This window comes from Peromyscus maniculatus, chromosome 6 (genome assembly GCF_049852395.1).
Source record: "Peromyscus maniculatus bairdii isolate BWxNUB_F1_BW_parent chromosome 6, HU_Pman_BW_mat_3.1, whole genome shotgun sequence".
In the NCBI taxonomy this organism is placed as follows: domain Eukaryota; kingdom Metazoa; phylum Chordata; class Mammalia; order Rodentia; family Cricetidae; genus Peromyscus; species Peromyscus maniculatus.
The window spans coordinates 138,783,254-138,810,542 of NC_134857.1; the positions used below are offsets into that span (position 1 = coordinate 138,783,254).

Sequence of the window (27,289 nt, forward strand, 5' to 3'; positions counted from 1 at the left end):
TCAAGGCACACATATTGATGTCCAACTAACTGTCTGCTGGGACTGAGGCATGTGGGCTGTGGGAAGAAGTCAGCTCCTAGGGATTGTGGTGCTATGGCCTCATTTCCTTGTTGGCCATCAGCTGGGGACCACTCTGAATTCCTTCAAGACTCCCCTTTCTATTGGCAGTTTATGAAATGAATGCTGACTCTCACTCTGTTTAGATAGACTCATCTCTTGGATACTTGGTACCAACTGAAAAACAAAACACTAAAGGTTTAAAGGCTCATCTGAATGATCTCTCTTTCTTAAGGTCAACTACCTGTGAACCTAATGACAACTATTATCAATCAAAATTATTGTCCCTAAGGTTAAACAGTGCTTCTTAGGATACAATTTACAATTCCACATACTGTGGCAATAATACTGCAATATGCACACTGTCTAATTCTGAAAACTCATGTAAACTGAGTGAAATTCTTATTTCCAGATATAAGAGCAAGGAGATAATAATAGTTACAAAGTTACTAGAATAATTTTATTCAAAGTTTTACTATTTTAACTAATTTTTTCATGAATCCCAGTGAAATTTTTATTGAAATAACAAAATTCTGTATCCTAAATATAACAGAAATTCATTTTATATGTAATGATTTTATGAAGAAAACTTTTTTTAAACACAAGAAACTCAATTTTACTCAAATATCAGTCACCTTTCATTGTATAAGTAAGCTTATGGAAATATTTACGGAAATGAGAACAACAATGCATGTTCTACCTTGACTGCATGCTTTATATTAATGAATACAAATAGGACACAACAGTGGTAAAACAATTGTGTGTTTATAGCTTCAGAAGAAGACTTGCAGACCCAGTGAAGTGCTTTTCATTGTTGGTTGCCACAAAGTACCTAGTTATATAGAAAAACAAAACAAAAACCAAAAAGCTCCTGGGTCCCAGTCCTAATGCTTCTCATTCAGTGAAGACCATGGCTGTAATTAATCTTGCAGCTGACATGAGCCAGGGTGCTCAAGGAGCTGTGATCTAAAATAAATGAGAAAAATATTAAAAATCAACTGCTGGCAAGAAAGATGCAATGTTAATTTTTAATGTTAACGTTCAGCTATCTGTATCAAACTTAAGGTTTATAATAGAGAAAAATATCTAGGTACTCCATGAATGATCAGAAGGGAAAACAACCATGTAACTCCTTCTCATGTCAAGAAATAGAATAATAGCAAGAAACAGATCCCTCAATGTCCCCTCCAGAGTTTTGAATACTCCCTTCCCAATAATCTTTGTTCTTTGACGGGTGATGTTGTTCTGTATGCTGTGAATATGTATTGCTCTGATTGGTTGATAAATAAAGCTGTTTGGCCAATGGTGAGCCAGAATAAGGTTAGATGGGACATTCTAACTAGAGAGAGAGGAAGGAGAAAAGAGAGCAGAGGAGACGCTGCTAGCCACCGCCCGAAGAAGCATGATGTAAAGTACCAGTAGGCCACAGGCCACATGGCAAGTATATATTTATAGAAATGGGTTAATTTAAGATATAAGAGCTAGCTAGCAAAAAGCCTCAGACATTAGGCCATACAGTTCGTAATTAACTAAGCCTCTGTGTGTTTATTTGTGTCTGAGTGGCTGCAGACAGGGTGGGACACAGGAAAACTTTCAGCTACACCTCTTGAACTTTAACACTAAAGTCTAGTTTTCTCCTTTTTTATGTTTTATATAAATTAAAAAGGGTTTTTATTATTGGGATTATCTTCTATTTTGTCCTCCACCCTCCTTTTCTTTCTTCTCCCCTCCCTTACTTTAGTTCTTCATTCCTTCTGACTTAGTTACTGTTCTACTGCTGTGAAGAGACACTATAACCAAGACAACTCTTGTGAAAGAAAAAATTTAATTTGGGACTAACTTATAGTTTCCATGGTTTCGTTCATTATCATCATGGTTGGGAGCATGGTAACATGCAGGCAGGTACTGGGAGCAGTAACTGCTATCCTCATCTGTAAGCAGAGAGAGCCTAGGGCTTTTGGAATCTCAAAATCCACCCCTACTGACATACCTCCTCCAACAAGTTTTTGCCCACTCCAATAAAGGCACATCTTCTAATGCTCTAATCCTTTCAAATAGTTCCACTTCCTGAGGACAAAGCATTTAAATATACGAGCCTTCAGGAGCCATTCTTATTCAAACCACCACAGCTTCTTTTCTCTCCTTTGTTTTTCAGAAATAAAACTCAAAACTAAGGCCTTTTGGGTGGTTGTTAAGTGCTCATCTCCAACATTAAGGCTGGGATTCTTTGTTCTTTTTGTATGTATGCATAACTTTCTTGAGTGTGGGTGCACTTGTACATGTACAGACATACGTGGGGAAGACTGAAATTGTAATCGGATGTGTTCCTTTACCATTCTCCACATTTTTTTTTTTTTTTTTGATATAGGGTCTTTGCTGGACCTGGATTCATTGATTCTGGTTAGTCTGTTTAGATAGCCAGCTTGCCCAGGAGATCCCTTGTTTCTCTCTCAAGTTTAAAGGTGACCATCATATTTACCCACTTTTATACAAATTCCTAGAGATCTGCACTACAGTTCTCACACTTGTACTGCAAGAGCTTATCCACTGAGAATTTTCCCAGCCCAAACCTGGGATTATTTTTCACTCAAAATTTTGTATGCAAGATTAACCCCAGCCATTGTATGTAACAATGGTCTGTATTTTTTTATGCTATATATTTCCTTAGATGTTTAAATATGACAACTTTCTTGTCTGTTTGTGAACATTTAAAAACTTTCCCAGTTAGAAGCAATTATGGATAATGGCACTGCAAGTATGCTCCCCTATGAGTCTGTCTTTTGGTATATATCAATGTATGGTTTTAGGCAAAGTCTCATATAGCCAGTATGTTTATTTCATAGTACATGCACATGGTTTTCCACTGTTTTCTCATTCCTCAGCTTTTGCCAATTCATTTGTCATTTTTTTTCTTTCTTTTCAGTTTTGCTATTCAGGGGTCTGATGATGGCTTGTAGCATATTTAATTTTCATTTCATTCTGTTGTCCTCATAATAGCAATTCAGATATCTTCACACACACACACACACACACACACACACACACACACACACACACACACACATACACACACTGTGTATCCTCAGCTCCTGGCTCATAACTTCATACCCAGGGCACATCATTGAAAGTAGGATTTTCTTCCCCAAGGTGCATCAGAGAAAGTGTAGTTCTACCTATTTTTCTGTTTTGTGCTGATGTTAAAGAAATTCTCTGATTTGGTATCATCTGATCCTACATTACTGAGTGCCTTTCTTTAAGGGGGTCCTGCCCCATGTCCTGGAGGGAAGAATGCTGCACCCAGAGGCAGGGAGAGTTTGTGTAGGAAAAAAAAATGCCTTGATTAGGTGTCTTGGTCTATTAGCTATCATGGCTGATGATGATTTTATTTAAATATATATTTTATTCTGTATTAGCAGAAGTCAGAGAAATATGAACTGACTTTTTTCTTAAATCTCTTTCAGAATTTTTGGTAGGCAATATGAGTATTAAAGTATATTCTGAAAGTTTTATTTCAGGTGATGCAGACCAGCTTGAACTTTTTCTTAGGATGGACAGAACATTTCAGACAATATAGTAAAACATCCTTTTGTAAATATATGAAGGACAGCATCTGTTCAATTCTTTTGTCTATTTTTTTTCTGCTTGTTTGCCTGAGCTTTGCTTACTGATTTGTGGAAACTCTATAACGTACCGCAAATCCCCTTGGAATATCCTAGCTTTTAGGTAAGTGGTGTTAGTCATTTTGGGGTTTCATTTCTTAAAGTAATATTAATTTCAATACATCCAATGTTGTCTGCTAGTACTTAGAAGCTTTGATCATTTGTCTTTTGTTTTTAGTTTTATTGAATACTGGGACTATTGTGTATATGGGAGTGAAGTAAATTCTCAGCCATTGTTTTCTTTAAATCCAATTAGCCTGATGCCACTTGTTGGAAAGATTGCATGAAAAATATATAGTGATAAATTAGGTGATAAATCTTATCACATAGTGTGGACTTGCTTCTGATATGTGCTCAGTGAAGCTGATTATCTTAGCAGATACAGGCCATGAAGAGCTGAAACCCTACAGGGGCTGGTTTATTTTGGTTGGCTTTCATTCTCAAAGTATCATAACTTTGAGAAGTATAAAACATTCCAGTTTGAGCCTTCTCACTTTTTATGGACTCTGATCTTTAGTTTTTGTTCTTCTCACTTGATCTTTCTAGAAGTTCTACTCATTATCTTAGTTTCTCAGCAACCACTTTCAAATTAAGAAATTAAAGTTGTTCAAAGTGTAAGCATCTTATTTCTGAACTTCCTTCCTCACTGGGATCTTAGTGTGCTAATCTTGTCTGCTGAGAAGCAGTGCACACATGCAGGTCTCATTTTAGTGTTTTTTGTTGTTGTTGTTGCTGTTTTGTTTTTTCCTGAATTTTATGGTCCATTCTAGGCAAAAAGAGTTTTTTTCAAACTGGTCTGCATACTTGAAACAAAACTTTGAGAAAGTAATACAATGCTTCTATTGCCACCGAACTTCCTGAAAGAGATAAGAACCCAGTCAATTCCTGTTTTATGGAATAAACCATATATTAAACCTAATTCTCCAGCAGTAGTAACTCCCCCATATCTATTTAATATTGGTTACTCAGAATCAATTGGTGATGGACAGAGAGATGAAGATTCCGGGCTTCCATGTGGACCTTTGTGGACCTTCCCAACAACAACCTAGTTATCAACTATGCAGCTGTCTTTTCTGGTGCTGGCATGAGAAAGATCAGATGAGTTTGTGTTTGTGGTGAGTGGTAACCAATCCTATTATCAGCTTCTGGTGTATAAACTATGAAAACACCTATGGCTCACAGCCTGGCAAGAAGACTCAAAAAACTTTTCCTTGTTTACTTGATACAAGGCCTGCAGTACTGTTTAAGAGACATGCAGATTTTTCTTATGGCTTCAGTTCTGCAGCTGAGGAGAAACTACATGTCAGCTATGCTCTGCAGCTCACTCAATACAAAAGAAAGACCAACCTGATTCCATCACTTCCATTCCCTCTAACTGTCTTCCTCCTGATAGTCAGCCTTGGTTGTGTTTAAGTAACAAGGTAATATGAGGCGGTGGAAGGAATGAGGGTATATCTTTACTTGTTGGTATGCCAAAAATAGCAAGGAAGAAAAAGATATTGTGAATCCATGTAATATTCATATCTGATATTTTCAAATACTAGAGAAAATTTAGTACATTTATTATTTTATGACCATTGATGGGACTCCAAGTATATAATACATAAAAATTACGCAAGTTGTAAAAGTGCTATCTGCATATTGCTTGAAGATCTCTAAACATATAATCAATATTTAGATTTGTAGGTCTAAGTGCATACTTCCAGAAGAGGCCCCATCATGAGCATTTTAATGCTTTCCAGGCAAATATGATTCATATACACACTAATATTTACAGTTAGAAGTTTGGTCATAGCATTACCCACCTGAGACTTCTCTAGTCACATCAGTTAAAGCAAGTAAAGACTTCTTGATTTTCCTTTCTAATTTTCCAGTGTGAATATTGAGGCACAAATACATAGGAGCAAAAATATTTTCAAATGGAAATGAGTGTCCTGGTGCCAAGGTCAATGTTTGTCTCATTATATCAGCCTGATCCTTTAAACAGAATCTCTGCTTAGAAATATGTTAAGTTCACATGTATCTTTAAGTTACTGAGACCAGAGAGTTGGAAATTTGCTTTGTGAGATCTACCTAAGATGTGTATCACAGCAACATCCAGCACACACTGGCTTTTAGTTTCCAGAGGACCTCATTTTGTGCAGGCACCACAGAGCTTACTTAGAGGCTCTGTGTATAAAAGCTAAGCCATGAAGAAAATATGTGGAAGAGCAATGTGTGAGGCTTACCAGGATCAAAGCAACCGCCTCTCCTTGTAACAGCCTTTAATAGATGATTTGACCACAGAAACCCAGAGGCAAAGTTCATCAAATCCACTCCAGAGTTACCCTCCATAAGGAAAGAGACAAAGAGGCATTTCATATCTGAGATTTACTGATCATTGTGGAATTTAGGGTATCTTTTCTGGTTGTATTGGTACCTTTGAAGAAACATGTGAAGACAACCACCACCATTAATCACTCACTGTATTTTACAAATTTGACTTTACTCATAAGATGTTCACAATTTCATTTCCATCAAGCAATCAAAAAAATGAAGACAGTCATATAACTTACCCATAGTATCCTGGCAGTTTAAAACCCTTGTTTATTTGAATCTAGATTAATTTAATCCTTTTGCTATCATTTCCTTAATATACCGAGACCCTATTTTATAAAACATGGTTATAGGATCTTTTAAAACAAGTAAAGAGAAAAGACTACAGGGGAGAGTTTTCTAGTATAAGTACCAAGATAATGCTGTATTTTCTCTATCCCCCAGGGGATTGGGGTGGGAAGGAGGAGGATCAAGTAAAAATTCTGTTCATCTTTAAAAGTCATATTTTGAAATTAGACTAAAGAGCCAGGGTGACCAGTAATTGGCCTGCCCATTTGTTGAATCATCTAGCTTTTAGGGTAGCTGAGTCTATTAATATGGTAGAAAATGCAAGGAACATTAGAGGTCTAAAGAGAAAGTGTAACTTGAGAATATGTGCTGATAAACTTAGGATAGTAGAAACACATGGAACGAGGACACTAGCCCTGATTAGCTGAATTTAATCCAGAAGCATCAGGGCCAGAGAGATATGGTGAACATGATCCAGAAAACAAAGGCTGCCATATCCCATGTATACATATGGAAGGTTTGCAGGCCTATATTATTTATATCTTGGGACATGATTTAAGTACACAAGTATCAAGTACAACTTTATAGTGTATTGGGCACCACAAACTATTCTTTTTAGTATTCTGAAATTCTATAAAATCACCTGTGTAAGAATCTTATTGTGATCTATCCTTCATTTTCCTTAAGTGTGCAATGATTATAGTTTTGCTTTTTCTATGATAATTGTTTTATTCAATTTGTATTCTGTCCCACATAAAACATTAACTTAAAAGCATTTACATTCTAGCCATTATAAATCCCAAAATGAACAGCCTAGAAAATGTTCTCTTAAAAATCAAAAGAACAAAAATGGGTACATGGAGGAATTGAAGGGAGGAAACTAAAAGTAGAAATCATTTAATTGTATTATTATTATTTCAAAAATGGCAGAAAATATGCATGCACACACACACAAAAGAAATCAAAATGCAGTGTTGTAGAGTCCCTTCCCAATATGCATACATCAATAAAACAATTCCCACCACCTACGGCTCAAGAATCATTGCAGAAGAGGAGACAGAAAGATTGTAACAACCAGTGTCTCCTAGTGATGTCAGAAGCTACACTCATAAAGTCTCTCTAATACCTAAACATGAGCTGAACAAAGACACAGCAGACATGCCAAAGTGGGTAAGACAAAGCCCACAAGACCTCAGCTGTAGCATGAATCTAAAGAGTCTTATTAATAAAATAAAACCTGAGCCATGTATTGGGGTGAATACTGGAAGGTCAGAGAGACAGAACAAGTCACAGCTAACCTCACCTGGCCAACTGATCTTGTTTCTCAGCTGATCTTGTTTCCTCAGACTGAAAGCCTCTGTGTCCTCATATCCGAATGGCTCTCAGCTGAACTGTGCTGCTCAAAAACCTAAAAGCTTAACCAGCCAAATGCTTAACTAGCCAGATGCCTAACCAGTCAAATGCTTCTAGTTTCTGGTTCTCACGCCTTATATAACTTTCTGTTTTTGCCATCATTCCCTGGGATTAAAGGCTCCCTTCTTGGGATTAAAGGTATGAGTCACCATGCCTAGCTGTTCCCAATGTGGCCTTGATTTCACAAAGATCCAGAGGGATTTCTACCTCTGGAATGCTAGGATTAAAGGTGTGAGTGACACCATTTTCTAGCCTTTGTATCTAGTGGCTGTTCTGTCTCTGACCCCAGAAAAGTTTATTAGGGTGCACAATATTTTGGGGAACATAATACCACCACACTCAACCCTACACAAAGAACTATAGATAAATAAGGAGTACAGAAAGTGGGAGAAACATTCTTCTCTGCAGAAGAGCACACAAACTGTCAAATACCAGATGGTCAGCCTTAAAACTCACATATGAGTAACATTATTCAGACAGAACAGATTATATTTAGAATATATGTAGATACACACATATTGTATATAAAATCAATTAGAGAAAAAAGAGGCCATAGATTTGAAAGTGTGTAGCTAGAGTTTTCCTGCCATGCCCACAGTCAGGACAAATCTTTGTCACCCACCAGTCCCACAGCCACTCAGACCCAACCAAGTAAACACAGAGACTTATATTGCTTACAAACTGTATGGCCGTGGCAGGCTTCTTGCTAACTGTTCTTAAAGCTTAAATTAATCCATTTCCATAAATCTATACCTTGCCACATGGCTGGTGGCTTACCGGCGTCTTCACATGCTGCTGGTCATGGCGGCGGCTGGCTGTGTCTCTCTGCCTCAGCCTTCTGCTTCCCAGAATTCTCCTCTCTCCTTGTCCCAACTACTTCCTGCCTGGCCACCTACTTCCTGCCTCGCCACTGGCCAATCACTGTTTTATTTATTGACCAATCAGAACAATTTGACATACAGACCATCCCACAGCAAAAGTGAGCAAGGATAGTTATCTGGGGAGGTTTGGAAGAGAACAGGGAAAGGACAAATAATCTAATTATATTATAATCTCAAAAATAAAAGATTTAATAAAAAATTATATGGATAAACATTCCATATTGGCACTACATCATTCCTACTCAGAAGGTTTTTCTTCAGAGATAGGTGAGTTAACTACCAGTTAACTTAGATTATCAGTTAACTATCACTAATCACCCAGAATTCAGTAGATTTGAAAACAAACCTTTTGTTTATTTGTTCAGTTTCAAGGCTTGGGATGATAATTTCTCCTATGTGTTTTCACTTGTGTGAATGTGTTAGCTGATGGGTAGCTAATGGCTGGTTTAGCAGGTTAGGCAGAAAGTTAGGTCTCTCTTCATCCTCACATTGGTTCAATGAATCCAAACTAGGAAAAGCATGTAACAAATCTAGCATTTACTGTGCTCAGTTTGCCTCACTGACCAAGGTAAGTTTCATGGCCAGATTTAATATCAACTCACTCATGGAGAGGACAAAGATATCACCTGTAGTTTATCTGTGGCTATCAATATATCACTCTGTCAAAGTCAAAGCTCCCATTCTCTGTGAGTTTGTATTAACCTGGTGTTTTCTCCCTAGAGGAATACTCTGGGAGACCCGCAGTAAGTCAAGCTTAAGGCATGGCTGATATCCAAGCAAATCTTCACCTCGCCATTGATGTCCCTACCACATTGCTCTCCCTTTCTCACACCCCTCTTCCCACCACCTGGTAACTGCTATCACCTTTCTCTGTAGTTTCTACCGTATCAGCCAGGGATCAGACAGCAAAGAGAAAAGGTCTGTTCCAGTTCTCACACTGGTTGCTTGAAATGGATGGCTTGGCAAATCCGGCATTCACAGGATGGCCAGAGGAAGGACAGGCTGTAACTCTGAACTGAATTGAATCTGGCACAGGCTCTTCCACAGGGAAATGGCCCTCTGTTTTCAGAGACTTAAATTTTCTTTCTCTATTTTTTACTTTAGACAGATAGACAGAATTTTCAGACTTACACCTGCTTGAATCAGGCCCATCCAAATATCTAAGAAAATCTCCCTGTGCGGTTATAAATGTTAATTGCTTCTTTGAAATACCTCCCAACTAGACTTAGACCAATGATCAATGGGGTCATCATGCAGATGAACTGCAAAAACAGCACAGCTCTTTGGGATGTATTTCATCAATATATCTGAAATGTGTTGGGCCTTACTTATTCCCCCATTCTCCTTAAAACTGTAATTATAGCTGTAACTTACTCTTTACATAAAACATAGTCTATGCAAATGCTGACATAGTTTGTTTATCCAATGGGGCTCTGACGAAGGCTGCAAATACACATCAGTTATTTTAACAATGCTTGAGTATCCACAGTTGGGTTCCCTTTGTGATAAATTACATTTTGTTTTATATTATATAGCCACAGCTCTTTCTGTAAATACAGCTATCTGTATTCTCATGATTGTATGTTTCCCAAGGGGTAGCCCTGACCTAGTTCCAACTGTAGCTAGAGTTTTCCTGCCTTGCCCACAGTCAGGACAAATCTTTGTCACCCGCCAGTCCCACAGCCGCTCAGACCCAACCAAGTAAACACAGAGACTTATATTGCATACAAACTGTATGGCCGTGGCAGGCTTCTTGCTAACTGTTCTTATAGCTTAAATTAATCCATTTCCATAAATCTATACCTTGCCACGTGGCTGGTGGCTTACCGGCGTCTTCACATGCTGCTGGTCATGGCGGCAGCTGGCAGTGTCTCTCTCTCAGCCTTCTGCTTCCCAGAATTCTCCTCTCTCCTTGTCCCACCTACTTCCTGCCTGGCCACTGGCCAATCAGTGTTTTATTTATTGACCAATCAGCGCAATTTGACATACAGACCGTCCCACAGCATCCAACCTTACTGTCTCTGTTACTGGCCACTCCCATTGGCCTCTATTTAGGTAAGAATGCTGAGATCAGTCTTGATCCCAGTTTACTCTCTCACAACTTACCTCATATGTCAGTAAACCCAGCTGCTTTTCCCTTACGAGCATTTGCAGCTCTCAGCAGCATCTGCTCTACCACCCATGATCCTATTCACCTTTGCTTTAGTTCTTTACTGGATTTTGCTAACAGTCTTTGTGATAATCCTTAAAGATGTGAAGAAAAATCAGGTAAAATTTACTTAAAAGTGTAATTATTTTTAGTGCTTCTGAGGTTTGCTTTTTGCTGCCTAGAATTTTTTTTTCTGGAGCATGTACAATTTGTTCTGCCAATTCCTTTGAGGTCATTATCTCTCATCTACATACACACATGAATAAAACTTCTACAGATCAATGTGTAGCTCACAGGTAAATGAGATAACATATACTATGTGCTAACAAATTAGTTAATAATTACCCAAAATGAAAAAAAATATGGATTAGGTAAATTGCCTCATAGAAGAGATTATTCCAGTGTCGATATTCAACTTTAAAGAAAGGACCCTCAGTTAGTGGTGGGATGGTGCATCGGCATTCCTGCCCACCCTGCTTGGTTTTTTTCTGGGTGAAGCTTGCAGATCTTATGCATGCTGTTTTAATTTATGAATTCACATGGACATCTGCCCTCTGGTGTCTGGAAAACACTGCTCCCTTGAAGTTATCCAGAGAAAAAAAGTCAGATTGTTTTTATATTTCTATTTTTAAGATGTGGCTCCTGGTAGCCTGACTACAGACCAAGCAGTCTCCAATTTCAAGACTATCTGGGCAACACACACTAAATTTGATTGGGAAAGAAAAAAAAGAGTAATATCAAAATTAGGAGGGAAAGGATTGGGGGCAGTGAGTGGGCAATAAGGTAATAGCTGAGGAGGGGATTATGTTCCAAATACATTGTATGAAATTCTCAAATATTTAAGAGAAAAGAAAGTATACCTTACAAAGTACTTGGTCTATTACATTTCCTCAGCTGCAGTATTCTGATTTTGTTTATGTATTGCTATATGAGGGATAAATACGGGGGTGTGACAACAACAAAGACTTTCTAATAATCAGCTCACTATTTGGCTTTGGGGTATGTCACAGTTTGAACCTGTGTTACCTCCTAAGGCACAAGTGTTAATTGCTTGATCTTCAGTTTGTTGCTAAAGTGATATGGTGGCAGTTTTAAGAGGTGTTTCATTGGACATATGCTTTTGAAAGAAACATTAAGACCCTGGACTGCATTTTCTCCTCTTGATTCTTGGATATCTTGGGTTAAGCAGCTTCCTAGGCACATGTTCCTTCATGATGCTTTGCCTTACCAGAGCTCCTAAAGTAATGATCCCAGATGATCAAACTGAGCCAAATAGTGTTTCTGTGTTTAAGTTGATCATCTCAGGAATGTTGTCAACCAACACGGAAAATTGGTATAGGGATGTGTCCTTGTTGCTATGAGCTATAAGATATAAAAGTCTTTAAGATTGTCTTGTTGGGGGAGTTTGGAAAGGATTGTACAAGGAGACTAGAATGCTATAAGAAGAGATGAATGGGAGATTTTGGTAGTATCCAACAATAAAATTATGAAGATAATGCAGATATTAAATGCCATACTTACAAGGATTCATGAAAAAATGAACTTCATTGGAAATTTATCATAGGCTACCCTATGATATTCCAGCAAAAATATGAACTCATTAAATTAATGCCCTGAGACAAGATGCTGTACTAATTTTTCTGCTGAGGGAATTTCAAAATATCACAGCATTAAACAGGAATAGCTGTTACTTGCTGCTTTTATCTGAACTATCAGAATATAGAATGAATACAAGAAGAATAGAAACATTTAGAAAAACTTAAAGTTTGGTCAGGAAAAAAGTCTCTTTTAAAAGTGTCTCCAAGGAGAGTACAGTTGCTAAAGAGATTAACCATTTAAAAACTGATCAAGTATTTTCACTCTGACAATATAAAAATTCCTCAACAGGAACTCAGAAATGGCAAGACAGCATACATACCAGACTCAAAGATACCAAAATATAAACTTTCCATTTGAGAATAGGGCCCCAGGGAACATGTTTGCACAGGATCACCTAAGGGGCTTCTTTCCATGGGAATCATTCCCTGTGTTAGTAATCGAAGCACCCACAAGCTACTGCACTAATGGCTCAAGCAGTCCAGGAACAGCTCAGAAAATCAGTTTAACTTGGCATTGCCACAGTGATACTGGTTTTTCAGGAATGAAGAATGCAAGAATTAGAGGGTCTTGGAAGCTTCCATCTAGATTTCAAAGAAGCCTGTGGTGACAGGATGAACGTTGTATGTTCGTAGCTCCTATAAGAAACCCCCCAATGGTGATGCTTGAATTACTTAGTGTGAATTGGAGCTTCATCAAAGACTCCAGAAAGTTAGATTTGCCAGAGTGTAGAATATCTACTGAGCAAAACTGTAAATGATGGGCAGAGAGAGTTTATGAAGTGACCAGGGTTACCAAAGTACTGTGTGCAAGAAGGTCCTGGCAGCAGGGATGCCCAAGCATCTAGGAGCCCACGTTCTGCCTTGTGTCTCAGGTAAGACATGGGGATGGTTTTCAGTGTTTGCCTTGCTAGGACTTTTGCTTTGGTCCCCATTTTCTTTGGTAAAACAAACCATTCTTCTCTTACCATTGTATGCTGGGACAGGTATGTGACTTCCAGTTTTATTTTTACAGTCTGCCTTGAGTCTTTGAGGAAACATTAAATTTGTACTTTTCAGCAGCTCAGGAATGGTGAAGACATTGGAGAGTCTTGGCAGTGGACAGAATACATATTGCATTGTGAGGTGAACATTAGTCTTTGACAGTTGATGTGGGATGCCTCCAAAAGGCCTGTATGCACATTGGCACTCCTTGGGAAGTGATAGAAGAGGCACAGCCTTATGGAAGGAAGTTAAGTAACTAGAACTATGTTCTTACGTTGGGACCTTAGTTCCTATTGTCTTTGCTTCCCAGCCACCACGTGATGAGCAGTATTGCTCTAAAACACACACCCCAACATGATTTGCTAGTTCACTCTCACCTCAAGAGTCTTGGGACCAGTTGTCCATGGACTGAAACCTTTGAAATCATTTGTACATTTATTGAAAGCATTTTGTTATAGGAAATCTGAGTTAAAATGTTGTTATTCACAGTGAAAATAATGTGCAATTGAAAAAAGTTTTAAATATCTTTCATCATTTATTAAAGAAGTTTTCTTGAGAAAGTCTTATATTACCTGTATCCCTATACATAATATGGGCATCTTTGGTATATTTATTATTATGTAAAAGTTTCTCTAAACCTCATGGCTTTAAATAATAACCACTAATGAGAACTATGTCTCATTCTTTTGTGAGTTATTGATTTGGACAGGGTTCAGTTGGGCCATTTCCCTCTTCTGCAAATTGTCAGCTGAGGTTACTTGGTGGAATTCCTTTGAGAGTTGGAGCTAGTTGGAATCATGCTGTTTGACTTAACTTCCTGGTCTGACACCTGTCTGGAGTGAGTTTTGGCTCAGCTGGCTCTAGCAGATGGGCAAGGCAGGCTCAGGTACCTGCTGTAGGATGATCTGCATGTTAAATGTTTTGCTCTGATTGGTTAATAAATAAAACACTGATTGGCCAGTAGCCAGGCAGGAAGTATAGGCGGGACAAGCGGACAAGAGAATTCTGGGAACAGGAAGGCTGAGTCAGGAGACGCTGCCAGCCGCTGCCATGAGTACCAACATGTAAGATACTGGTAAGGCATGAGCCCTGTGGCAAGGTATAGATTAATAGAAATGGGTTAATTTAAGATATAAAAACAGCTAGCTAGAGGCCTGAGCCATTAGGCCAAACAGTTTAAATAATATAAGGGTCTCTGTGTTTATTTTATAAGTGGGCTGTCAGACTGCCCAGGTTTGGCAGGACCTGGAGAGAAAACTCCAGCTACAGGTAACTGAACTTCACTGTAGATCCAGATCTTGGAGAAGGTTTCCTAAGACAAAGGACTTTGTAAGATTGTCACTGTCATGGCCTGGAATCACACAGGTGACCCGCATACAATTGCAGGATGCAGAGACACTGGGACTTACTGCAAGAATGTCACAGATGAAGCCTTACTTTATCTGCTTCATGGAGTAATATTTTCTATGTCTATAATCATTAAGAAAAAAATTAATGTGCATGAGTTGTGTTTATTTGAAATATTTGGCAAAGTTAGAAAGCAAGCATACTTGATACTTTCCCAATGACTGCTATTCCTTAGAGTTTTAAAATCTCTAAACATGAATTAAAATCTCTGACAGATACCATGTAATATTAGTCATTCTCAGGGATTCTGAGATTCTTTCCCCAGGTTTTAATGGCACATTAGTCCACAGGCATTCTAAGCCCTGGATTCTCATTCAATTAAAGTTTGTTTTTCCATATCCTCTAGTGGATTGGATTTCCATTTTCATAAGGCATTTTCCTCCAGATAGTTATTTTGTGACACAATGGGAGGGAAAGAAGTTTGGAGACTGAGGAGTACTTATTTGTAATCTTGTGTTGATGTGGTCTAGGTATGGTAAATACCACAGATATTTATTTATTTGCTTAGTATATCTTTGATATCAAATCCTTGACAACAGTGACAGTATACATCTGATTTATCCAATTCCCTTCAACTTTTCCCTCTAACATTTCTGCCTCATTTATGCCAAGGCCTCTTTAGTTCTGAATGTAGGATTTTATTGCAATAATTTCCAAGACAACTCATAGCTGGTCCTTCCTGATGGCATAAATGTCCTTACCCAGCTTAGCTCTGGAAAGTAGCTTGCTTCAAACTTCTTTGGACTGTGTAGGCTACTTTGGCTAGTTAACAACTCAGCTTTAGACTTCATAGCTATGAGTCTGATCCCATTCACTCTATCCTACAAATTTCAAGAGGTGTCCATCCAAGCAGGTTCTCCAAACTTTTCAAGTATCTTCCTGTCAATGAGAACAAAGTAAGCTTCTCCCATCTCCCTTTATAATTCTTTTTCAGAGTTAAGGAATAGAGTCACAGTGACCATTTCTCCATAAGCTGCTACTCAACCCATGTACTTCCTTCATCATCCTGAGTGGTAAAAACATACCACCACCTGTTTTTAGTTTTTTTTTTTTTTTTTTCCGAGACAAGGTTTCTCTGTATAGCTTTGTGCCTTTCCTAGAACTCACTCTGTATCCCAGGCTGGCCTTGAACTCACAGAGATCAGCCTGCCTCTGCCTCCCGAGTGCTGAGATTAAAGGCGTACGCCACCACCGCCTGGCTGTTTTTAGTTTTTAATGCACACTCCATTATGGACTAGATACCTGTGTCTCTCTAAAATCTATATGTTGAAATATTAACCATTGTGCAGTGTGTCTAGGAGGTGGAAACTTTGGGAGATAATTAGATCATTGGGTTAAAAGCCCATGAATGGGCTTACTACCCTTAGAAGATCTCATACCAAGCTCTTGTCCGTCTATTGTGGGTTTTATACTTGAGGTGAGAATACAATACAACTTTTGAAGTGTGTAACCCAGAGAAGTGTCCTCACTAGGCATTGGATCTGCAGAATCTCATATTCCAGAATTTCAAGAAATAAATGATTACTGTTTAAACCACCTAGTCTGTGGTGTTCTCTTATTTCAACTAAAACTAGCATTTTTTCTTCTATATACAGATGCTTTGACAAAACAAAATAAGCAAAACAAAAACATGGCATCAACTTTTGGGTGTCCATTAATAGGACAGCTTATATTGCCTTAAAGTGGGTAGGCTTCAACAAAATGAGAGGAAGTTACCCTGTGTGACTTATAGAAGTCACATCAAAGTGGTATAGCTGTGTCTTATTTTCTGAAACATTTTGTTCTGGAATCCAAGAACCCATATATTGGAAGAAAATATGAAAGATGACCATACTGTGGGGAGCCAAACCAAGTAGAGAAGATGCATGGAAAACTCCAGAAGTCAGTTTCAAGCTTTAGGTTTGTTTCTCACAGGGCCAGAAAAATAAATAAATGAGCAGTTATTTGGGCCTACATTTTTAGTTACTCCTTGACCTTGGAGACACCTGCAGCCACAGAAAGTATACCTAATTTCTTTGCCCATGAAATTTGTCAACATAATAGACACTTTTCTTATTTTGTTTTGGTTTGCTATTTTTAGATAGGATCTCACTATGTAGGCCAGTGTGATTTCAAACATTTGATCATCCTGATTCAGCCTCTTGAGCATTGGAATTATAAGTATACACTGCAATACCCAATACAAATACTGTTTGAAGCTTCAAAGTTTTTGCTCAGTAGTAATTGGAAACTATTATAAGCTCCTTCCAAATCCTATCTTTAAGATCCCAACCAAAGCTGAGTAGGAAAGACACTCACATAAATGCAGCATTATATAAAGCACCAAAGATACAATGGGCATTTAATCAAAGGTATTATACTATTCTAATTTATGATAGTATGATGAAAAATTCCTTTTGCTTCTTAATATTATAAGAGCCAGCCTATATAATTCCACACTTTGCAAACATTTGATTTATTGGCATGTCAGCACACAGCATGATCTGTGATGTGATCTGCTCCATGACCAAGATTAACCCTCATTGAGTTATCTGTGAGATTCAGATAATGATGCCTGATACAGAAAAAAAAAAGACTACATCCAAAATAAACATAGGAAAATCTCATTATATAAGAATCCAAATGCCAAAGTAAATACTGGAACATCATCTGTTCCCACCCACCACTGTCACTCATATTGTCTGTGAAGAATGGGAAGCTCACAGGGAGCCCTGTGGAGACCAGTGTGGTTCTTGGTGATAGTTTCTTGTTTTCAGATACAGTAGCAGGAGCTCCAGAGCATGTAGGGGACTCAGCCATGGTGAGCTTCACCTTCAGTCGTGATTGCCTTTGCTCCTGCTGAGTTGTAAGCACATGGAAAACTTGCAAATCCTAGAGACACTGGAAAAAACTAGTTCAAGAATATCTTGTTTTAGAAAAATGAAGAATGTTATCAGTTTGAGGAATCCAATTTATATACTGAAACCTGACTCACAATCCTATTTTCTGTATTTATTGGATACCCATGCATGTGTTTACTCAACCCCTTTTTGAGTCTGAAGAGCACTCTATAAACAGACATTTCCTGTCCCTACTGCCCAGTCCCAAATAATTATTCAGAGGCTTATATTAATTACAAATGCTTGGTCAATAGCTGAGGTTTGTTACTGGATAACTCTTACATTTAAATCAACCAATTTCTATTAATCTATGTATTGCCACGTGGCACATGACTTTCCTGTCCTCTAGTACGTCTTGCTTCCTGGGCAGCTGGCTGGTGTTTCTCCTGACTTTGCCCTCCTTCCCATCATTCTCAGTTTAGCTTTCCTGCCTAACTTCCTACCCAGTTACCAGGCTGTCAGCTTTTAATTAACCAATGAGAGTAATACATATTCATAGTGTAGAGAAGGATTGTTCCACAGTAGCACTCAATTCAATGCTCCGTGATATATTGGTCCTTTATTATCTAAGCTTCATTTGTCTCTGTTTAAGCTGCTAACCAGGAAAATGTCTTCTCATTATCTTATCTTAGGTTAGGTGCCCATCTTTAATTTCGTGTTTTAATTTTTATTAGCACATGATTGTTGTACATATTTCTGAGGTAGCTATAGGTTTCGGTATGTATACATGTAAGATAGTAAGCACATCAGGGTATTTATCAAATGTGTTGTCTCAAACGTTTGTGTTTCATATCAGAACATTCAAAATCTTCCTTTCTAGCTCTTTTTTTAAATTTTAATTATTTCTTTTATTTTTTGATATTTTTTAAATTTAATTTAATTTTATTTTACAATACAAGTCAGTTCTACATATCAGCCATGGATTTTCTCGCTCTCCCCACTCCCGCTGCCCTCCCCTTCCTCCCAGCCTACCTCTCATTCCTACCTCCTCCAGGGCAAAGTCTCGCCCAAGGACTGAGATCAACCTGGTGGACTCAGTCCAGGCAGGTTCAGTCCCCTCCTCCCAGGCTAAGCCAAGCGACCCTGCATAAGCCCCAGGTTTCAAACAGCCAGCTCATGCACTGAGCACAGGACCTGTTCCTACTGCCTGGATGCCTCCCAAACAGATCAAGCCAATCGACTATCTCACTCATTCAAAGGGCCTGATCCAGTTGGGGGGGGGCCCTCAGCCATTGGTTCATAGTTCATGTGTTTCCATTTGTTTGGCTATTTGTCCCTGTGCTTTATCCAACCTTGGTCTCAACAATTCTTGCTCATATAAACCCCCTTTCTCGCTAACTGGACTCCTGGAGCTCCACCCAGGGCCTGGCCATGGATTTCTGCATCCAGTTCCCTCAGTCATTGGACGGGGTTTCTAGCACGACAATTAGGATATTTGGCCATCCCATCACCAGAGTAGGTCAGTTCGGGCTGTCTCTTGACCATTGCCAGCAGTCTATTATGGGAGTATTTTTGTGGATTTCTGTGGGCCTCTCTAGCACTTTGCTTCTTCCTATTCTTATGTGGTCTTCATTTACCATGGTCTTCTATTCCTTGTTCTCCCTCTCTGTTCTTGATCCAGCTGGAATCTCCTGCTCCCCCAAGCTCTCTTTCCCTCGACCCTTGCCCTTTATTACCCCCACTCATGTCCAGGCTGTTCATGTAGAACTCATCCATTTTTCCATCATTGGGTGATCCCCGTGTCTTTCTTGGTGTCCTGTTTTCCAGGTAGTCTCCCTGGTGATGTGAATAGCAGTCCAGTCATCCTTGTTCCACATCTAGTATCCTCCTATGAGTGAGTAAACACCATGTTTGTCTTTCTGAGTCTGCGTTACCTCACTCAGGATGATTTTTTTCTAGATTCATCCATTTGCCTGCAAACCTCATGATATCATTGTTTTTCTCTGCTGAGTAGTATTCCATTGTGTATATGTACCACAAAGTTTTTATCCATTCTTCAGTTGAAGGGCATCTGAGCTGTTTCCAGGTTCTGGCTATTACAAACAATGCTGCTATGAACATAGCTGAGCAAGTGCTCTTGTGGTATGATTGAGCATTCCTTGGGTATATGCCCAAGCCTTCCACTTCCCAGAATTCTCCTCCCTCCTTGTCCTGCCTATACTTTCTGCCTGGCCACTGGCTAATCAGCGTTTTATTTATTGATCAATCAGAGCAATTTGACATACAGACCATCCCACAGCACTTCCCCTTTTCTTTCTTTCTTTCTTTCTTTTTTTTTCTTTTTCTTTTTTTTTTTTTAAAGAGGAAGGTTTTAACTTTTACACATCTCCAAAGCCAGCTTGGTATATTTGGGAATTTGGGTGTAGCTTCTCTTACTACTTCCTGATGGAGAGGGGTGCTGTATCTTATGTGGACACAAAGAAAATTTTAGGATTATGGAGTAGTCTGTGAGAGTGTATCGTTTGAGCCAGTTGCCTTGAAATGGTTCTGGATGTTGGATCATCTGGGCCTTGGTGTCATCTGAGACCTTTCACGGGGTCTTGGCTGGTCAAACCTGATGTATCTTAATCTGGAACAAATCCATAGCCTCGGGCTTTCTGTGGGAACAAAAGCAGAGCCTCCTGTCCAAAACAACATATCCTTACATCCAAATTTTGAAGTCAAGGTACCTTTAAAATATACATTTTGGCATAACTCAACAGCTTTTGCAATCAAATGTTTTTCTTCAGTTACGAATATTAGAGAGAACATAATCCAGATTCTCTGTGTCGTAGCCATCTTTATGTGGCTTATTTTTTATATTACCTTGAGCCTATTGCTTTAAACTGCAGCATTCTAAGACTGAAATGGAGCTGTGGATGATGGCTCTGCCCACCTCAGCTTCCCAACATGGTGGTGGTAAGTTTACTGCCAGTTCTGGGAGCCATCGTGGGTCTATGCTTTTATCCAGCAGCATGTAGCCCAGAAACCACTTTTTTTTTTAATATTTGCAAAGGCTAAATCCACCCCACATCAGGAGTGTAATGTGCCACTTGTAGATTCCTCATTCCCGCCAAGCGCAAATGCCAGGAACCAGCCAGTAGCTCAAACCTGAGTTTTGCGGTGTCTAACTGCCTGCATGAGACATGAAGCAGGAACCTGGTTTTGGCTCTGTTTAGAACTGCTTATTAAATATTCTCAGGTTTAAGGTGGAAATGCTTGCTAACATGTTGGGCACCATTTGTAGCTAGAGTTTTCCTGCCTGGCCCACAGTCAGGACAAATCTCTGTTACCCACCAGTCCCATAGACACTCAGACCCAACCGAGTAAACACAGAGACTTATATTGTTTAAACTGTTTGGCCTAATGGCTCAAGCTTCTAACTATCTAGCTATCTAGTTCTTACATATTAATCCATTTCTATAAATCTATACATGTGGCTCATGGCTTATGCTCATCTTCACATGCTGCTTGTCATGGTGGCAGCTGGCAGTGTCTCTCTGACTCAGGTTCCATTTCCCAGAATTCTCCTCTCTCCTTGTCCTGCCTATGCTTTCTGCCTAGCCACTGGCCAATCAGTGTTTTATTTATTGACCAATCAGAGCAATTTGACATACAGACCATCCCACAGTCCTGGCACCTGCAGTGATGGGTGGTTAAGAGATCTTTCATTACAAAGGCCAGGCTAAACCGAAAGCTTCCTGTTTGTCCACTATGAGAAGCAAGGAAGGATAGAGTTGAAGTGTGCTGAGTTGAGAGATTGTCAGCAGTGATGTCAGGGAGTATAGCCAGATTAGAGAGTGGAGACCAGTGAGCAGTGAACAGGAAATTGGAAGTCACCATTATTCTTTCTGGAAGCCAAAGGAAATCCTGCATTCACATGCCATCACACCATGCTTATCACACACCCTCCCTTTATTTGTAACAGTTTAGAAATAATGTGTTCCTATGTCTTGTTTCAAAAGCTTCCAAGACCTACACACTGCCAGCATTTCCTCTTTATACTCTGAGCTATAGAGACAGCATCACCTGTATCCCTGAATCTGATGTTCCCCTTGCTTTTGCTAAGTGTCTACACAAGTTTCTCTGAATTCTTATCTTTCCTTATTGGTTCCTTCACTGCTTATCTTGGCTTAGAAATCAGTTACGGGAAGCCATTCTCAACATTTCACCTTAGGGAACCCATTTCACATGAACTTTACTTCAGTGAGTAGTTGATATCCTCTCACACAATTTTATCAATTTACCTATGTCTCCCAGTCAACTGTAAGCTCTTTTGGGTTCAGAGATCTGTATTCTTACATCATTCTCCATAAAATGCTGTCTGGAAAATACAGTAGTCTTTCAAGTTGATATTTAAGCTTATTTAAATGTAGACTAAAATTACATGAATTGTGTCATTAGGATGATAGTTACAATGAAACACACTGGGTTAATACAATGGCTTTAGTATCTCTGTTATCTGAACTTGGTATCTTTCTTCTAAAGGAAGATATGTTTCTTAATTTCCCAAAATGTTTCTCATACTTAGAGCCATTCTCTTTCCCCTCTTTTCTAGGAAGAAAAACTATCAAATATGATCTTGTTCCTTCATATCCTTCTTAGCACACAGCACCAATTGACATATTACTACGTAAGCCATCACCAGCCTGCCAGTGAGCCTTCCTTTCCAGTAAGAGCATGTGCACAGTATCAGTGACTTTCAGAAGAAATGACTTAATTAAGAAATGTGGCTGGTATCTTAAGAAACTTCACAAAGGCATGCCAGTAGAATGCGATATTTTTTTAATCAGGTAAAACCTGATTAAAGATAAAGTCTTCAAATAAATAGCCACCCTTGTTCATAGAGTCCACCCTGTATTCATAATTATCAAATGAATCTCACACAGGAAGGAGATAATGAGTTGGGCACTTGAACCCATTTAGTTTACAAGAATTAATCATCCCCTTGTAGATGATCACACACAATAACAGGCATCACAGATATTTATTATGGCAGACAATAGTCAGTAGGGCCTGATCCATCCTTTAGTTCTGATTCGATGCTACCTGGTGGCTTTCTTTTTCTCCCCAACACAATCTTATAGATATCACATGTAGTCAACTGCAGGGTAGAAAAAACAAACAAACAAAGAAACAAAAAACCAAAAAAACCACTCCTCACCAGCTGCTGAGAAAGGAAGATTTGGAAGTTCCTCCTCCTTGGTCTCTTCACCAAACAATGAGAGTTTTCTTCTGTGAGTTTTGAGACTTTCTTCCCAGTAATGTTATATTCAGAATTCTTATAGCACATCACCAAGTTATTTTTATTTTCATGTCATACATGGAATTGTTAACTTCTCAAGGATTAATACTTATATTGATTTTGTATATCAGAACCTGGCACTACTTACGCACTCAATAGGGCTGCATGTAAAACAAAGAAAGCACATTCTCCATCTTCTACTTCTATGGGTGCTTTAATTACATGTAAAGGTACCTAGCATATTAACAGGAGTGCTGACACACACTTCCAGGAAGGAACAAGTTAGTGTACCTCACATGTTTATGGGAAGGTTCAAACACTGCTCCTGTGACTTCTCACTCATATGCTGTAAGCATGTTTGCTGCTGTGATACTGTTTTATTGTTTTGTGGCTCCCTAGAGATCACAACTCACAGTTAAACAAATATGAAAATAACTTAAGAGTGCTACTTCAATATTTAAAATTATCAGATTCTGGTAGCAATCTGAAATTGAAAATTCTTTATCTTGTTCTCTTATTTAATCTTACTTTGTTCAGGTGTGGTTTAAAACTTGTGTTTTATCATACTCATCTTAAATTTATCTGTTTTCTGTACATTTTATGTATAGTGGCTTTTAATTTGAATTTCTAAATAAATTAGCTTCAATAAAATTCTTGGTCATATCCTACAGATACATTTGTTCACTCTTTGTTGGTTCATTCCATAAGCATTTATTAAATATCTGTTTTCTAGAAATCATTGCTATTTAGAGATATGGAGATCAAGATGGAAATTATACTTGGAAAAAAAGTGCTGTAATAATAATAAGACTGTTAGAAGTATTTTTATTTAAAAGTTAAACAAAAATAACTTCTGAGCTATGAGTAGCCTGTGCTGGGTCATGTGTCTGGCTAGAATGATGGACTATGTCCCAATGATACCAAAGAGGATGAGCCTGTCAATGGCCTGAATTAGGCTATGAACTACATTAACTGACTGTGGCTAAGGGTAGCGTCAGTGTATAAAACAGTAGCTTTCAAGATGATTGTGAAAGTGTGCAAGAAATAACCAAAAAGGCCGAAGCATAGCTGGAAAATACATTTTCCTAGCAAAGGTTGTCATGACAAATCCATTCAGTCAGTGGACACAGAATGGATGTTTTCTATAAACGAGTTTCAGATGTATTTTTTTCTGTGATTGAAAGTTTACACAAAGTCTATGTACTTTTCTATTATCTTCTTGGACAGTAGTTTCAGGTTCTTTATAGTTTTGTTATGTGTTTTTGTGTCTAGAAGACTGTTATGGAAGTGGATGATGGAGTCAGGGAAACTGCTGCTCCATTTTCTGGTTTGAGAATGATCCAGGCTCTACTGATAGTAGAGGTATGTTAGTGCTAACTTCCTACCATCTCATCTCTGAGTTTGTATAGGGAATACAGCATCCCAACTACCAGCTTCAGGAGCTCATCTTTGCTGGGAGTTTAATGGCAACAGAGCTGATATCTGTGGTTTCTTTGCATTATCTCTTGATGACTAGAAATATGTGGATCAATCAATCATTGAAACCTCTGGCAAAGTTGATAAGAACAAAATTGGAAGATGTCCTAAATTTAATGACAAATAGTGAAGACTGACAGATGGGGATGTTAACCAGTTAATAGCCATGGACTAAACACAACTAAAGTCTATTTTAAACCCTTTAATGTACCCTGAAATCCTCAATTAAATTCCAACATGCCCCACACCCACCTTAGCATCCTGTTTACACCTCAGCAACTCCAGAATTAGCTGTTTCTTTACCTGTAGACCACCTCCAAGTCATTGCTTCATGTTACTTGCTCATACTTATATCTAGTAGATGGCAGGACTAGCTTTCCTCTAGTCTTTACTTCCTTACATCTGGGTAGAACAGGTAGCCCCACCTGTGCTCTAGTTGCTGTTGTTAGTTTCAGGAATTTGTCTCAGAACCTCACACTTAAAAAAAGACATTTGTTGTTTATTTGCCAAGTTCTACATACAGGGCCAGAGTATGAATACCTTCTTTCCAGGTCTCTCTGGTCTAAGATCTCACTAAGTTTGGGCCATCAGTGGAACCTTTGGGAAATCTGAGGAGGAGAATTTTCAGCTTCTTCTATAGAGTGAGCTGGAAGGAACTTGACAAGACAGCCTTTAGTCTTAGCTGGGTTTACTTTGTATCTGCTCAATATCCACTCTGCTCTTCTTTCTCTGTGTGGGGAAACTGCAGCATCAAGCCAGCATCACCCAAAGGTGCTATTGTGTTTTGTCTACCATAGTGAAATTTCTCTATGAGAAGTGAAAATTCATTCACTTTTCTCCATTTAAAATAAAAACAATGCTATTGCTTAGAATCTTCTATAGAATCTTCTTAGAATATCTATACAAGCTCATAAAGCAAAATTCATAACATCCAGTAATGTGTTTGTTATTTCATCTTTTGTTCAAGGATCTTAGTAGCCATAGAAACATAGCTGTAGTCAATCTGTTCCACATTAAAAATAACTTTTGCTACTCTACATCATTTTAACCAGGAAAGGAACTATGTTATCCTATAATTGAGACAGTCATTATTTATAAGAAGAAATACATAAAAAATACAAAACAAAACTAAAACTCCAATTTAGCTATTGTTCTTAGTGGGCAAACACACACACAATCAGTAGGAAATGTCACCCCACAAGGCTGGAGATACATAATTCTGGGCTTGTGCATTGTGGTGATATATTGTGTACCCTAATAAAATTTGCCTGAAGTTCAGAGAACAGAACAAGCCACTACACTAAACATAGAGGTCAGACAGTGATGGCACACACTGTTAATCCTAGCACTCAGGATCTCTGTGAGTTCAAGGCCACACTGGACTACATGAGATTGACTCAGTCTAGGAAAGAAAACAGAGCCAGACAGTGGTGGCACATACCTTTAATCCCAGCACTGGGAAGCACACATGTCCTTAATCCCAGGAAGTGATGGCTGGGCAGAGAAAGGTATATAAGGAGTGAGGAAACAGGAACTAAAGCAGTTCAGCTGACATCCTTTTCAGTGAGGACTCTGAGGATTTCAGTCAGAGGATTTGTGGAGTTGGTGAGGTGAGATGTGGCAGTGGCTTGTTCCTTTCTCTCTCTGATCTTTCAGCATTTACCCCCAGTATCAGGCCTTGGGTTTTTTTTTTCATTAAAAGACTGTTTAGAATTAAAACAACAGTAGATATCAGTTCAAGGTGTCTTCATGCAGTTTTTCTTTCTGATAAAGAATAATCAGTATTTGTAGGTTACACTGAAAGTTTAATGGAAGAAACAAAATGGTGTCTATTTGTCTCCTAGGCATATTCTCAGTTGATTTATTTGTGAAGGTATAAATGAATACTCAAAAGAAAATTTTCCTTAATGGGGCACTAACAATATAAAAATGTATCACACAGTAACAGTAAGTTGAAACGACAAATTGAAAGTGAGGAGGGAAATGGAAGGTATCGAGGTGAGAGTGAAGAGAGTGATTTTGGCACATCTTAGGAATGAGACTTTCTACTAATGGCCCAAAGCCTGGAAATGTGGTAGCCCTGAAGATATCTGGAGGAGACAACATGAGACACCTTATGATGAGACAGATACATGTCTGGAGCACGAAGAAGTCAAGAGGGTCCAATGTGACGGAAGCTGAGGGTAAAAGTGGGTTAGGAAATGTCATAGCACGGGATATAAGGGGTCACACAGGGCAATGGCCTTTTCTAAGGACTAGGGATTTTAAAATACCAAGTGAAGAACTTTACAAAACAATACAGATTAAAAATGAAAGGAAATATCTAAACTATGGATGTCCAAACACCTGTCTACAACACACACTGCATATAAAGTAAAAGGTTGACATAATTTTGTATTCTATCAAGGATAAGTCAAGGACACACAGTCTTTACCACTTCAGTATTGTGCTGAAGGTCTGCCTGGTAAGCCTCAAAGAAATAGCAATCAGTTAATGATGAGAGAAAGAATTAAAAATTAAACAGCCTGCCAGGATAGAGGATGAGATGATTGCTAATAACAATCACCTCTGTGTGTGTATGCAACAATAACAATAAAAGAAAAAAAAGGCTATCAATTTGATAGTGCAGGAAAGCATAGGAAGAGTTAGAAGGAAGAAACCTAGAAGGGGCTATAAAGAAGAAAGGGAAAGTAGGTAAGAAATGTAATTCTAAAGCTGGGCAGTGGTGGCGTATGCCTTTGATCCCAGCACTCAGGAGGCAGAGGCAGGTGGATTGCTGTGAGTTCAAGGCCAGCCTGGGCTACAGAGTGAGTTCCAGGAAAGGCTCCAAAGCTACACAGAGAAATTCTGTCTCAAAAACAAACAAACAACAACAACGAGATATAATTCTATTTTAATTTAAATTGTATAAAAATAAAAACTAAAGTTGTAAATTATGAAATACAATTTTATGTAAACTAT

At 38.6% G+C, this 27,289-nt stretch overlaps 1 long non-coding RNA gene across 1 annotated transcript; it reads right to left on the reverse strand.

Moving 5' to 3' along the window:
* Window positions 1-803: 803 nt before the first annotated feature.
* Window positions 804-6,118, reverse strand: LOC143273784 (uncharacterized). Its single transcript, XR_013051965.1, has 2 exons — window positions 5,945-6,118; window positions 804-1,023 (listed from the first exon to the last, which is right to left on the reverse strand). It is a non-coding gene; the product is annotated as an uncharacterized LOC143273784 (long non-coding RNA).
* Window positions 6,119-27,289: the final 21,171 nt, after the last annotated feature.